This window comes from Dermacentor silvarum, chromosome 3 (assembly GCF_013339745.2).
Source record: "Dermacentor silvarum isolate Dsil-2018 chromosome 3, BIME_Dsil_1.4, whole genome shotgun sequence".
Classification (NCBI taxonomy): domain Eukaryota; kingdom Metazoa; phylum Arthropoda; class Arachnida; order Ixodida; family Ixodidae; genus Dermacentor; species Dermacentor silvarum.
In genome coordinates, this window is record NC_051156.1 from 130,451,154 (window position 1) to 130,464,156 (window position 13,003).

The 13,003-nt window shown below is 44.6% G+C and overlaps 1 protein-coding gene across 1 annotated transcript in view; it reads left to right on the forward strand.

Moving 5' to 3' along the window:
* LOC125943988 (uncharacterized) overlaps window positions 1-13,003 on the forward strand; it is a 136,853-nt gene that overhangs the window by 123,564 nt on the left and 286 nt on the right. The gene's annotated exons all lie outside the window — the stretch shown is intronic.

Below are 13,003 nucleotides of genomic sequence, written 5' to 3' on the forward strand. Positions count from 1 at the left end.
TATACATGTATTGGAAGCTTTGTTCCAGATAGTACGTGTTGGTGCATCGTGCCCCTTTTATGTTTGTTTCCTTTCCTTCCATACTAGATTTCTAATACTAATGTACATGATGTTCGAGGTACTGGTATGCGTTGTGTGACGTGTGGCAGCGCTTGTATTTTCTCCTTGTGCTTCAATGCATTAATGCGCTCGTGTTTGTGGCGTGCAACATTGTAATCAAGTATTAAGATATCCACCCTGTAACATCCCCATCGGCCAACAGTTTAATTAAATAAATAAACAAACTCTAATATGCAGGTCACTGTAAAGCGATTGGATTGCACAAGTCAGACTTCTGTTTGACATTGCAACTGATGAACTGCATCTCGCCGCGGGAGCTGCTATTGCTTTGATTGCCTGCGTGCGCTTGTCAGGGTGCGGTCCACGTGGTGGAAATGATGGCGGACGTTGTAGAAATCATACATTGTTTCAATAAACTGCCTTAATTGTTATTATCATGCCATTCCGACACCAATGAGCTTGCACAAGTTACTCAACAAAAGTGGCACAATCATCTGTAGAATTTCGTTCAAAAGACAGCAGTTCTTTAAAGGGTTCTCATTTGAGCTTACTCGTTCAAGAGGACCTTGTAGTGGACACACCGTCAGTTTCGCAATTCAGTATGCGGATCTAGTTTCGAATGCCGCCGCTTGGGCCTAAATACAATTAGAATCACAGAGTTAGTATACTGACTCTAGAGGAAAAGCTGGGTGAGTACAGAGTTAGTATACTGACTCTAGAGGAAAAGCTGGGTGAGTAAAGCGGGAACCAAATTGGCGCCGCCATGTGCTATGGCTCATTTTTGTAGCACTAAAAATGTCCAAAATATTATGCAAACGCAAGCACTTAGACGTCGCACTTTGGCACAAACACACGTTTCAAGTTCATTCCGTATATTTTTTAGAAAGATCGGATGGCTATGATAAATTCTTTATGTAAATTACGGTGTTTAAAGGCCTGCGTTGCAGGAGCCTTAACTAGATGGCGTTACCGTACTGACGGAGGGCTCGGGAATCGCTTTTATTGCGCGCCTGCGTCTAAATTTCATCTCGTCGTCTGCGCCTGCGCTACAGTGTACTAGAAGTGGGCAGTGGGCTTGCTCTCCGGCGGAGGCTATGCGATGCGGCGGCTCCACGAATGTCGCAAATATGAGCTTCTCCGATAGCCCGAACGGCGGACGCTGGCCTCAGTTTCAATGGAGCGTGGGGTGCGACGGCGCAGCTAGGGCAGCTGCCCAGTGCCTGCCCAGTGCCCGATCATATTCGTTGGAGTTGCAGAGCTGCGTTGTTGTTTTTTTTTTTTGTGGACGTCGTCGCGTGTTTTTTTTTTTTTCATTCAGTGTTTTTTCGCACATAGCCTGCAAGAGATTAGTATGCCTTGCAGTAACTGAGCCATGCCGCGGCATCGACAAAATCACTGTTACGCACCTGGGTGCCAAACAGGCTATGTTTCTGTGAAGGATGGGCCGAAGTTGTCCTTGTTTGGCGTCCCGAAGGATAAAAATAGGCGGAAAGAGTAGGAAAAATACCTCCACAGAGCTGACAAGCCCCTGGACGACACGAGCGCAGTATGCGAGCTCCATTTCGAGCCACGTTTTGTGCTCATGTCCACCGCAGTCCCTGATCACTGTGAATTGTCTTTCTTTTTATGGTCTAGTTAGGTCAGTTAGCGAAGGAAACTGCGAGGAAGGTACACTGGCCTCCTTACTGGAAGTTGACTATCTCAAAGCATCGACATGTGACCGAAATGAGTGCAGTCAAACTGCTGCTAGCGCTACTGCCACAGAGGCCACACAAAACGTGCTACCCCAGCATCGCACGGGCCTGCGGGTTTCAAACGACCATAACCAGCACGTGGCCAGAAGCGACTTGAGGATAACTTACCACATTGCGAGCTATGTTGCGCGGGAGTGTATTGTCAATTCCAGCACAAAATGCCAAGAATGCATAAAGCTGCTTAATTACTATGACGCCACCAGGCGAAAGTTTTCAACTTGCCCGGCTAACAAACTTCTGTGACCGAGGTGGCCTCCAATATTCCTCCAGTCAGCTGTACGGCTTCGTGAAAAAGCTAGAGGATCTTTTCACAGAATGCTTCTGTCAGAGTGAGCCACACTCTGACAGCGTTATGGACATGCTGGCAGTTGTTAAGAGTAAGCTTCCCCTCGAATTTCCCTGCAATGTGCACACTCTTAGCCTCACAGCTAAAATAATTAGTTTTTACATTGTCACACGTCTGCATTTTTATGTGAAAGGAATTAACTATGACAATGCAGGAAAGCGGCAGAGGGCCAAGCAACTGAAGTTGAACCGTTGCTTATGAGTTGAAGTGCATGAAACAATGGCTTGCTGTACTTACAAATAAAAGCTTTTTGTCAGCAACAGCCCTGTTATCTTCATTTTGCTTACCCTTATATAGCTGTACATAAGCATACGCCTGAGCCTAATTGTCAAGTGAACTAGTTTTCACTTTTTGTTCAGGCCTCCCTTCATTTCTTTAGGAAAAAGAATCAACCTGATTTGATTTAATAAAAGTGTGCCAGCGTAATGGTGGTTAATAATCAACGCAGAAGGCTACTGTGAAGCATGGAACAACTAAAGTGGAACAATGAAATATTTAAGCCATATATACAAATTCATTTCGGCTAAGCAAAGCAGAAACCTGGTTAGCATGCCTGATGCTTTTTTTTTTTTAGCCCAGCTGGGTAGTATGTGCGCACTGTTTTCTGTCTGGAAAAATTTTACATTAGGTCGACACGGCATGAAACCGTATATTTGGTCACATTCAAAATTTTCTTTCAATTTTTTTTACGATTGCCCGATAATTCGGAAAATTTGAAGGCCCCTTCCACATAAGCAAAATCCGTCAGCGACGACCTCTTTGCAAAAAAGGGTTTAAGAGTTAGGATAGGCAGCAAATTGCCCAAGAGTTGCCGTCTTCCTTTTCCACAAGCCACTATTATGGCAAATATCATGTGGCCTAAACAAATTGAGTGCTTGCTAAAGATTTGTAAAGACCCTCAAGTATGTCAAAATTAAAAACAAATAAGAGTGTTAACTGCTTCGAACTGAAACCGTCAGAAACGCAAGGAAAATCAAAGCTTCTGCAAGCAAAGCTTCCATTGAAGTTGCCAGTGGCGCCACCTCTTGGATGCGACGCTGACTGCGTCAGAGGAGCGGCTGAGCAAGCCCACTGCCCCCTTCTAGTACACTGTACCTGCGCGCCCGCATACGGTAGCAACATGTCAGCGCCCTTGCGGTTCCCGATTTTAATACATGGGCGCCATGCGGAGCTTTTCTTCTAGAGTTGGTTATATTACCTCTATGACTGGAAAGACCCGTTACTCACGCTTAGTTGAACTCACTCAACTCGCAGATGCTCTGATTCTTTTAGTTTATTTGGACTCGCACTGCCAACCAATCGGGCTTGCTTCGACTCAGTGCGACTCACTGCGACTCATACCACCTACATCTCAGCAGGGCTCATTCCTATCAAGATTTAACCGGTGAATATGGGCATAAATGAGCTTGAGAAAGTCAAATGCTGACTTAGTTAACTTGCTATGCACGTTGGGTTGGAGCTCCAACGTCGGCCATTTTACTTGAAGCAGTAAGTTGCTTTCTTCCCACACCGCTTGTGTACGACGCTCAGTACCGCTTGAACGGGTGCACTAAGCTACGATATATGCGTTCGCGCTTTATGTCTTCTATTAAGCATGAAGTGCTTTTAGCTCCCGTTGTCCGTGACCTTCAAGTGACCTTGAGCCAAAGCCAGAGCCGTTATCCGGGCACTCAAACGAGAACATCCGAGCATCGTTGCGAGAACAAAACGAGATCATCCGGGCTACCAGTGAAACATTCAGAAAATGTGGTCTCTGGCTCCTAAACCTTTGTACAGGACCGCAATACATACGCTAGTTACTTCCCAAACAAGTTACATATAATATTTTCCGATTTCTTCCTAATGTTTGTTCACAATATCACTCAAGCAGTAACTTCCAGTACGCAGAAGTTTTATTTGTCATTTCCAATAGCAACGTTCAAAAAGCCGATAGAGGGCACTATATATTTGATTGTAATTTTTGGGCACTTAGATAAGGTTGTCTGTGCTCTTTGTAACGCCAGGGCTCCGTGAGTCGTGAGCGGTGCGCGACAAGAAAAAGTGGCGACAGACGCTGAGCGCGGTGCACTGTTGGAAGAAGAAAAGCGGTTGAAGGCGGCAGCACCACAGGCAGCAAAAGACGCCATATGGTAGCCATTTCATGCTTACATCTACTCCCGATTGTGAGAGGTCTAGTGTTTTTTACTAATGGTTTGAAGCAATATCTTTTGGCCAGGTTTTTCGACATATACTTGCCGTTGGTACAGCGGATTCTCGCTAGGCGATTCGCTTTCATTGGTCTGTTGTATCAGTGATGCCAGGTGACAACAGGTGAGCATCGCCAATCACCATGATACAGACGAATATCGTGCCTTGTGACACATTGCAACACATTGTTACGGGGAGTACTTACTTTACAGTAAATGACCAGCACTTGTCTAGTCAAGACAGCACAGAGTGCACAGGGTTCAGCAGGTTTTCAGTACGACAGGAAAGCCTCTGACCCAGCTCCACTACAACGTCTTTGTCTTGGCCATAGCTCGTGACAATATCGCCGATATCGCTCTTAACAACGGTTACCATTACTGCACAGAGGGCATATTTCGCTACTCGCGATAGTTCGATCATAAAGCGCCGCATACTAAGAAGGAAATGACAAATTTTGTGGAATCCTGCTGGGTGGAGGAAATTTAATGAAAGGGAAACATTGTCATCCACCCGAACGTAGCACAAACCTACAAAGGAAACCCATACGGGATTCTCAAAACGCATAGCAGTTGAGCAAAAAATTCGTCCCGGACCACGACCTTCTTATATGAGGCTTAATAAGAGTATATCTGTCTTTTAATTAGGTGATTTGATGTTACCAGCGCCCCGTTTGAAGACGACGCTGACGACATGCCACTGCTGCTCGTGCTAGCGGTGGTCGCCATGTTTTTTTTTTTTTCAGAAACACTGGTCCGCTGCGCGCGCTCCGCGGAGATGAGACTAGCAAGCGAGTGGCCGGCTCCGTAAACACGCTCTGCACCCCAGCGTACCGCACAGGCGCAGTGGCGTCTCCGCTCGCCCGCTGACCCGTAAACCCGCTCAGCCACAAACATCTAGTGATCTCCGCTCGTATGCCCAATTAGCCATTGCCATTGAATTATAACTGTCATGCCGCTCGTTATCGTGAGTTGCGAGTGCCGAAAGGCTTTGCCGCGTGCTTTAATTCGTACTTTGTCGCGTCCTGCTTGATTAATTGTTACGCCTTTTCTTTTTGTATACCTTAACATAATCAGGAATAGCGCTACAAGCACAACCTTCACGTAATGTTACACCCCTAAACTTAATATTGTTACCACTATTTGAATACATATATCGTTGGCAGCGCAGAGTATGATGAGCGTAAGCCTAAGACACTAATGAAAGATAACGAATAAGGTCTCTTCATTCCTAGGATTGGTTGTATATGCCCTTCAACGACGCATCAAGACCTACTACATCGTGTTGTTTAGCACGATTCTGACATCAGCGGCATTAATATTGTCGGCTTTTGCTCCTAACATCTTCTGGATGACAATACCATTCGGTGTGATCCACGGTAAGCAAATATCTCGTTGAGATCGCTCAGAAAATGCTTCCTGGTTCATGTTTCAAACATTCCTTAGTGATCTTGTGCACCTATCGTAGGGCTCATTACCTAGTTTAAGAAGAATAAGCACTTTAAAAATGGACGGCAATTTTTATTGGAATTCTTTTGTAAGGGCAGCACATACTGCCTTAACCACATCATTCGCCTGTTTTCTAAAAAAAAACACCGCGTCAAGCTGCCTAAAAATTACAGCCTGTGCGATATGACCTCGACTTTCGTGGCACTGTTACAACAGGATAAATGACACCACTATAGACATTTTGGCCGTGAGGGAAGCTGAACATCACACAATAGAAAGAACATTTGCTAGCGTCCCGAAAAATTGTGTGACTGGGTAAAGAAATGAAACGTAAGACAAGCAGAACATAATAAAAATTGAAGGTGCAAGCGCTCGGCAGCCTCGATCGGGATGTACCTTTTTTTTTTGTGGTTTGGCGACATCTTCTTATTGAGGGTGTGTCTTCTTGCAGTACGCATTTCCAAGTAATATTTTGCTTTGCTCTGTTTAAAAGCGGGGCTAAGTAACCACAAAACGTTAGGCGTCGATTTCCTATCGCGAGCAGCAATGACCAGCGGAGCTGAGGGGAAGCCTCAGCAAAGCTAGGTGAAGAAGAGCGTGGTTAAGCAAAGCAGGATCAAGTTAAACAACGTTGTGCTACGTCGAGAAATTCCAGGGCGAGAAGGAGGCCCGCCGATGTGAGAGCACGCCTGTTACTAGGGAGTGCTGACGTCATTACTAACGTCATACGACGAGCGCTCGGCGTGGCTGGGCATTGGCTCCACTCCCGCTAAACTCTGCCCTGCCACCTGTGCTAACGGTCCTCCTCTCAACTAACCTCCCTCCCCTCTCGCCACACTCTCTTCGCTCACGAGAGTTTTCCCTCGTGCTATAAACTTGTCCCTCTCCCGACTTGGCTATGCTGCGAATATCACTGCGCACGGACCAAGCTCGACTTTAACAGCTTCTCTGTAAAAAGCTCCCGTATAAGCAGCTGCCGTAGTCGCGTTCTTAACATGTCATTATATCGGACGGCTGCTACGCGCAGCATACCAAAAGAAGAAATTTTATTTGCGGTCAATAATTTAAGTATACACTTTCAACATTCCACTAGATACGTCACATGGAGATCATGCATTCACTTCAAGGTGTTTATAGATCAAGTGTCTGGTTTCTGGCTGCAATACTTGGAGCTAAACTCAGTTCAGTTTCGCTTGCTTTTTGTAATGGATATAAATAAAAACTAAGTGACGATTCAACTACGTAAGAAGCTACTCTTACAGTTAGTGTGTTCCTTTGGCAATGCAGTGTCGAAAAGTGTGTTTCCATATTTTGATATGAATATTTCATTCACCGTACTGTTAACTAATTAAGCCCGAACATGGTACGTGGTAAGCCTTCCCTTAACATAGCGAAGCAATAAGAATGCACTATTAACCTAATTGGTATTGGTTTTCTCAAATTGTAATTTCCTTACGAAAATCTATATCAGTACCGGTGCTTTTTGAATAATAGACTATAATTTTCCTTTAGTTTATATATGGAATTCGAGAAATCATGCTTAGCTGTAAGCACGTTATGAGAGCGGATTTGGGATGTCTTATTTTATTGAATATTGATTCATTGATGCAAGTGTGTATCTCCACATTTGTTAGTTCCAGGTAATCGCACATGAGGCTAAATTCTTCACCTAAACAAATTATTTGAGCAATTAACAAAACGCACAGTTTTACCTTGCAGGCTTGGGACATGGAATGTTCCTCACGTCTTCCACCATATACATACTACATCATTTCAACAAGTATCGCACCATCGCAGCGTCATTCGTTGTAATCGGATATGGTTTGTCAGCTGTCGTCAGCCAGTTCGTACTCGTCGGGCTGGTGGAACTTTATAACCTGGATGGTGCACTGCTATTGTCCGGGGCAATTGTCATGAACTCAGTCGCGATTGTGCTGTTGGCCAGGAACCCTTCCCCATGCAGACTCGGCTGCAAACGAAACGGCCCCGAACTTTATGAAAATGCGGTTTCCACGCAACGGAGTCATGGAACTATAGGTGATCCAAACTCACCTCCCCAAAGGTAATGCAACCGCATTTTGACAGCTTGGTACATTATAGATTTGAAAGTGGAAGACAGTGGAAGACAGTGGTGTGGATCAGAGAGCAAACGGGGATAGCCGATATTCTAGTTGGCATTAAAGGAAAAAAAATTAGTGTAGCTTGCACTGGAGGCGAAATGCTAAAGAGACAGCGGAGCTGATGGGTACCTAACTAGTCCTTGTTTTTGTGCTAGGCTAAGCACTACCAAGTCATCCCCAGCATTTCCTGGAATTTATCATTTGTGGATTATCGATTAGCTATCGATTGGCTATGGCATAGTATTGGCCTAGTATTTGGGCTAGTCTAAGCACTACCAAGTCATCCCAAGCATTTTCCGAAATATATTGATTCTTGATCAATTATCGATTAGTTATTGATTGGCTATCGACGACTTACTAAGCTTAAGTAGTCCCAAACATGCTTAGCTAGTCTTAGCCAGGCTCACATTCGCTAGTTCACCGCGGTAAGTGCCATTGCACTTGGACCCTTTCCGCAATACCGCCAGGATCGGCCCACATCCCACTTTTTTTTTTCTGTTAACGCGCTAGAAATTACGACCAGCTGAAAAGTACCGTTGTTAAAAAGCAGGTGGGCAGGCGATGTAATACGTAGGATGGATAACCGCTGGACCAGTAGAGTTACAGAATGGATACCAAGAGAAGTGAAGCGCAATCGAGGACGGCAAAAAACTAGGTGGGGTGATCAAGTTACAATATTTGCAGGAGCAAGTTGGAATCAGCTACCGCAAGACAGGGGTAATTGGAGATCACAGGGAGAGGCCTTCGTCCTGCAGTGGACATAAATATAGGCTGATGATGATGATAGCAGACATCGAACGTCATAAATTCTGCAAGGGGTAACCTCAGCAAACGATGCACAATGCTTATCGCAGTTGGTCATGGAAAAATGAATGTGGTTGCTGTGTTGATATTAACCAAAAATTATTGCTTGCTGGCCAATATACTGACAACGACGAAGTCATTCGTTGAAGTATGTTTTTATCATTGCTGTGCCATATGCATGGCAATGAATAGCGTATTCCTGTGGGTGTCTCTTACTTCCCAACTACCGTAGGCCTACTTTCCATCCCGCCTGCAGTTAAATCAGACATAATTTTAAACTTGGTAATCATTTTCTTAAAGGCGCTCAGAAAAACGACGGTGCTCCAACCGAATTGAGACAGCGACACAGCCCGACAGCAGTGCATTGAAGCAAGTCCTGGCCCTCTTCAGCATGCCTTCATTTTACGTTCTTCTTGGAGCCATCCTTGTTGGAGACTACACGTCCGTTGAGTTCCGGGCAACAATCGTGGATTACGGGATCGACAAAGGCATAGAACTTGACCGCACGACATATTTGGTGATGTTCTCTTCAATGGGCCAACTTGTGGGCCGCATCGGGGTTCCACTGCTAGCGGACTGTTTGCCTTCAACCCGCCGACCTCTGTACGCGTTTAGTTTTGTAATATTTGGTGTGTGCATGATGGCAATGCCACAAGTGACTTTTATGTTGCCAGTGGCAGCATTAGCAACATTGGTCGAAATGGCGCAAGGTTACATCTTCTGCATCCGGTACGTGCTTCTGGCGGATTACCTGGGAGTGGAGAGGACGGCGGCCTCCAGTGGGATCATTGGCGTGGGCATGGTGCCTCTGTCGTTGGTCAGCCCAGTGATCATAGGTAATCGCACATTGAATTTGCTGCTTACCTCGAGAAAGCCTCTGTTGCTTTGTTTGCGCAAACACTGTAATTCACTGCTATCTAGTGATTTAAAATGCGGAACAGAATTCTAACATCCTATAGCTGCCGTATTCACAAATCGCGCCACTCATTGCTCTTACAGTACAGACTGTTGTGCAAGAGCCCTAGGCTAAGGTAATGACTACATAATATTCGTTTATTTTTTTAATATCACGCTACTTCTGTTTTATTAGTGGTGGCGAATACTTATAATAAAAACAACCGAATATTGTGATTTTCGTGGGGTAAAAAACACATTTGCGAATAGCTATGGCAGAATTTTGAACAAAGATTTTTCTTTTGCTACATATGAATGAAGAATACATCTGACTGCTGTATACCAACGTCAAAAACGCACTCGAAAGATCGCTACTTCCGATATGGTCATTTTTATGTCGTTTATTTAATCACAACTTGAGTGGAGATCAAGGTTTGTATAAACCGATTCCAAGAAGTGCAATAAATAGAAAACATAGAGCAGTCCGGACATCGGCACGCATTGTGCATTGCGCATCCTGAAATCATATAGGACATCTGCGAGAAATATAAGAATCACCGCATTTAATCTGAAAGCTTTCTGTCATTTGACATGCTGTTCAATATCTTCGCTTATTTTTCGAGCAACTCGATGGTGTTCCCAAAGTAAGAAAATAAATTTCGGCCACCATAACCCCAGTTCAACACAAAAACAACGCAAAGTATCGTTTATTGAAAAGAAGGGTGCTCAAGGATCGCGTAAATTCAAGCGAAGCTTGTATTGCCTAAGAAGTGTCGGTGGTGGTGTCAGGCTAAAACCCCATCGTAAACCTGTAGAAAACTCGCATCTCGTTCGCTTGGTATATAACAAAACTGGCATGGAGGGTAACGAATGTATGACTAACATGACTGATAGGAAATTAGATCAATAACATCAAATGCTCGTCAGTTACCTCACGATTAACGATAAAAAAGGACGTGTGTTGGATACACGCATTGTTTATGCGGATATAATCCAGGTACAAGAAAGAAAAGAATCTAAAGGGGTTTATTTGGCAGACCTTGGAGCAGCACAACGTCAATGGTCACCGCAGTGACAGCTTCCAGGCATGAGAGCCGTTGCCGATAAAGAGCGCTCGACTCACTAGCGTTTTGATCCAGTAGCGCTGAACCCACTAGCGTCTCTCTTCTTCGCTACAGCAAGAAAGAATGAATGAAGGAAAGAGAGACAGAAAGACAGAAATCACGTGTGCCTCATACCGGGGCCGCACATTTCAGCTCCGCTGGTTTACGCTCTGTACGGTGTTCATAGGTGGTGAAATTTTCAAGCGAAGCTTGTATTGCCTCACAAATGGCAGCGGCGGCGGCGGTGGTGGTGGTCGTGGTGTTAAACTAGAAAACCCGGCAGTTCCTAGAGTAGAGCAAGTGCGGGGATCGCTGCGCCAGCGCCGGATCACGTGACTCGCGCCACAGTCGGGGTCGTTTGGTGTGTCGCGGGGAGGGAAAGGAAAGGGGGTTGGCACGCGCGGGAAGCTGAGCTTCAAGAATTCGCGGGACGCAGATTCAATATTTGCACATCATGGAGAACTTATAAAATAGATTTTTTTTTATCCCCTTAAAGAGCGCCGGCACGGAGGTTAAACGAAAACGGATAGCAAGATGTCGCTGCTGTGGAAAAACCCCGGCGCGCTTTTCCTGCAAGCCGAAGGAGCAGCATCGGCTTCCCTTCGGGATCGGCCCCCATGTTTAGGCTGCACAAGTTTGGGAACTGTGAGCGAAACCTGTTAGACCAATCCCTACTGAAAAAACCCCCGTATTCCCCATAACTCGTATATCCAATAACATCATATGACATATAGGAAAAGCAGGTTTTTGTATAGGATCCTACATGTTTCATATCGGATTATTGGATATGGGGGTTATGGGGCATATGGATTTTTCAATAGGGATATACCTGGAAAACCATGCTACATTCGACAAGAGTGTTTCGCATTAAAAGGGAGGGTCAGGGTGCAATAGCGTGGACTTTCACTCGGTCTGACCGTGTTTACTGCGAAGTATTCGTGTCGAGTTTAAACCATGCTTTGCGTAACGGAGATCTAGCTGGCATGGACTCGTTTTCTTGGGCCAAGCCCGAAGATTGCGCAGTATAAACATATTAAGGGATGCTCCAATGGGGCCACTCTGTAGGCGCCACGTGCTATGTGACGCTTTTCGTTGAACCTCTTTGATGCCAACTTGGATATCTGCCACTGGTTATGTGTAGGGTCTTTCATTCACAGATAAAAATCTAGGATTCCCTATATTTGCACTCGGAACAACTTTTATGACATACGGTTTAAGCCCTATATCTCGCCAAAATGCACGCTTTCGTACAGGATAATAGTAAGTGCGTATGTAGCAAAATTAATGAACACTGCCCGCCTTGTTTGAGTAAGGGATCAGGGTATATCACATTATTATTGTTGTTGTTATGTTTACATGAATATGGTACATGTCTCCTTTTAGCTTAACGATGATGCATGAGCCGGCATAAACAATATAATATTTAATTCGACAGTGGAGCACCACCTCACATTTCCCAAACGTCGCATACATGTAAACAGCGGTAATGCGTTGTGACGCAAAGCACCAGCTATGCAGCTGTTCGTTGCCAATGGTAGCTTTTATCCTAAGAAGACATCGAACCAACTCTGTTACATTCAAACAAGTGTGGCTCACACAGCTAGTTGGTATTCCGTTATTTTTGTTGCATTAGCGTGTAGTGGGGACCATCAAAACGGGAAAAATGACAAGGTATAATGGCCCGAGTGGTATACGATGCAGGCAGAAATGCTCACATTTGTTTTACAATGTACGTCAACAAGGCTTTGTAAGATAAGAAAAGCATCACATCTTTTGCGAAGCATACCTGTCTATCATTTCTATACATTTCTGATGAAATTGTTTCATGAAATGATTTCATGATATAATTTCTGCATAATCACTAAATAATCACATGCTGTGGAACAACTGGCTGCGAAAGTTGCGAATATTAACAATAATATCGAAACAATGAATCAAATACCCAATTGAAAAGCGGATGGTCACGATCACTATTACCACAGAACTTAGCATTTTGAATACACCCTTAGTGCAACGTGCTCTCCCACTAAGAAATATAATTAGTTCGATGTCGAGACAAGTCACCCCCGCGTAGTTCATTTAGTTTATTTGCTGCATTAACAAATCAGGGTAAACGTGAAAAGGGGACCCCATTTGCGAATCTCTTTTTATATTGAGTGCACGCACTACTTGCATTCAACACAACGTGTGCGAAGTTATAATATCTACACGATTGTACCCATAAGTGCAAATGTTCCGCATTATTTTACCATTGTCCATTCATTCCATAACTCATCTTCCGTTCGGTAGT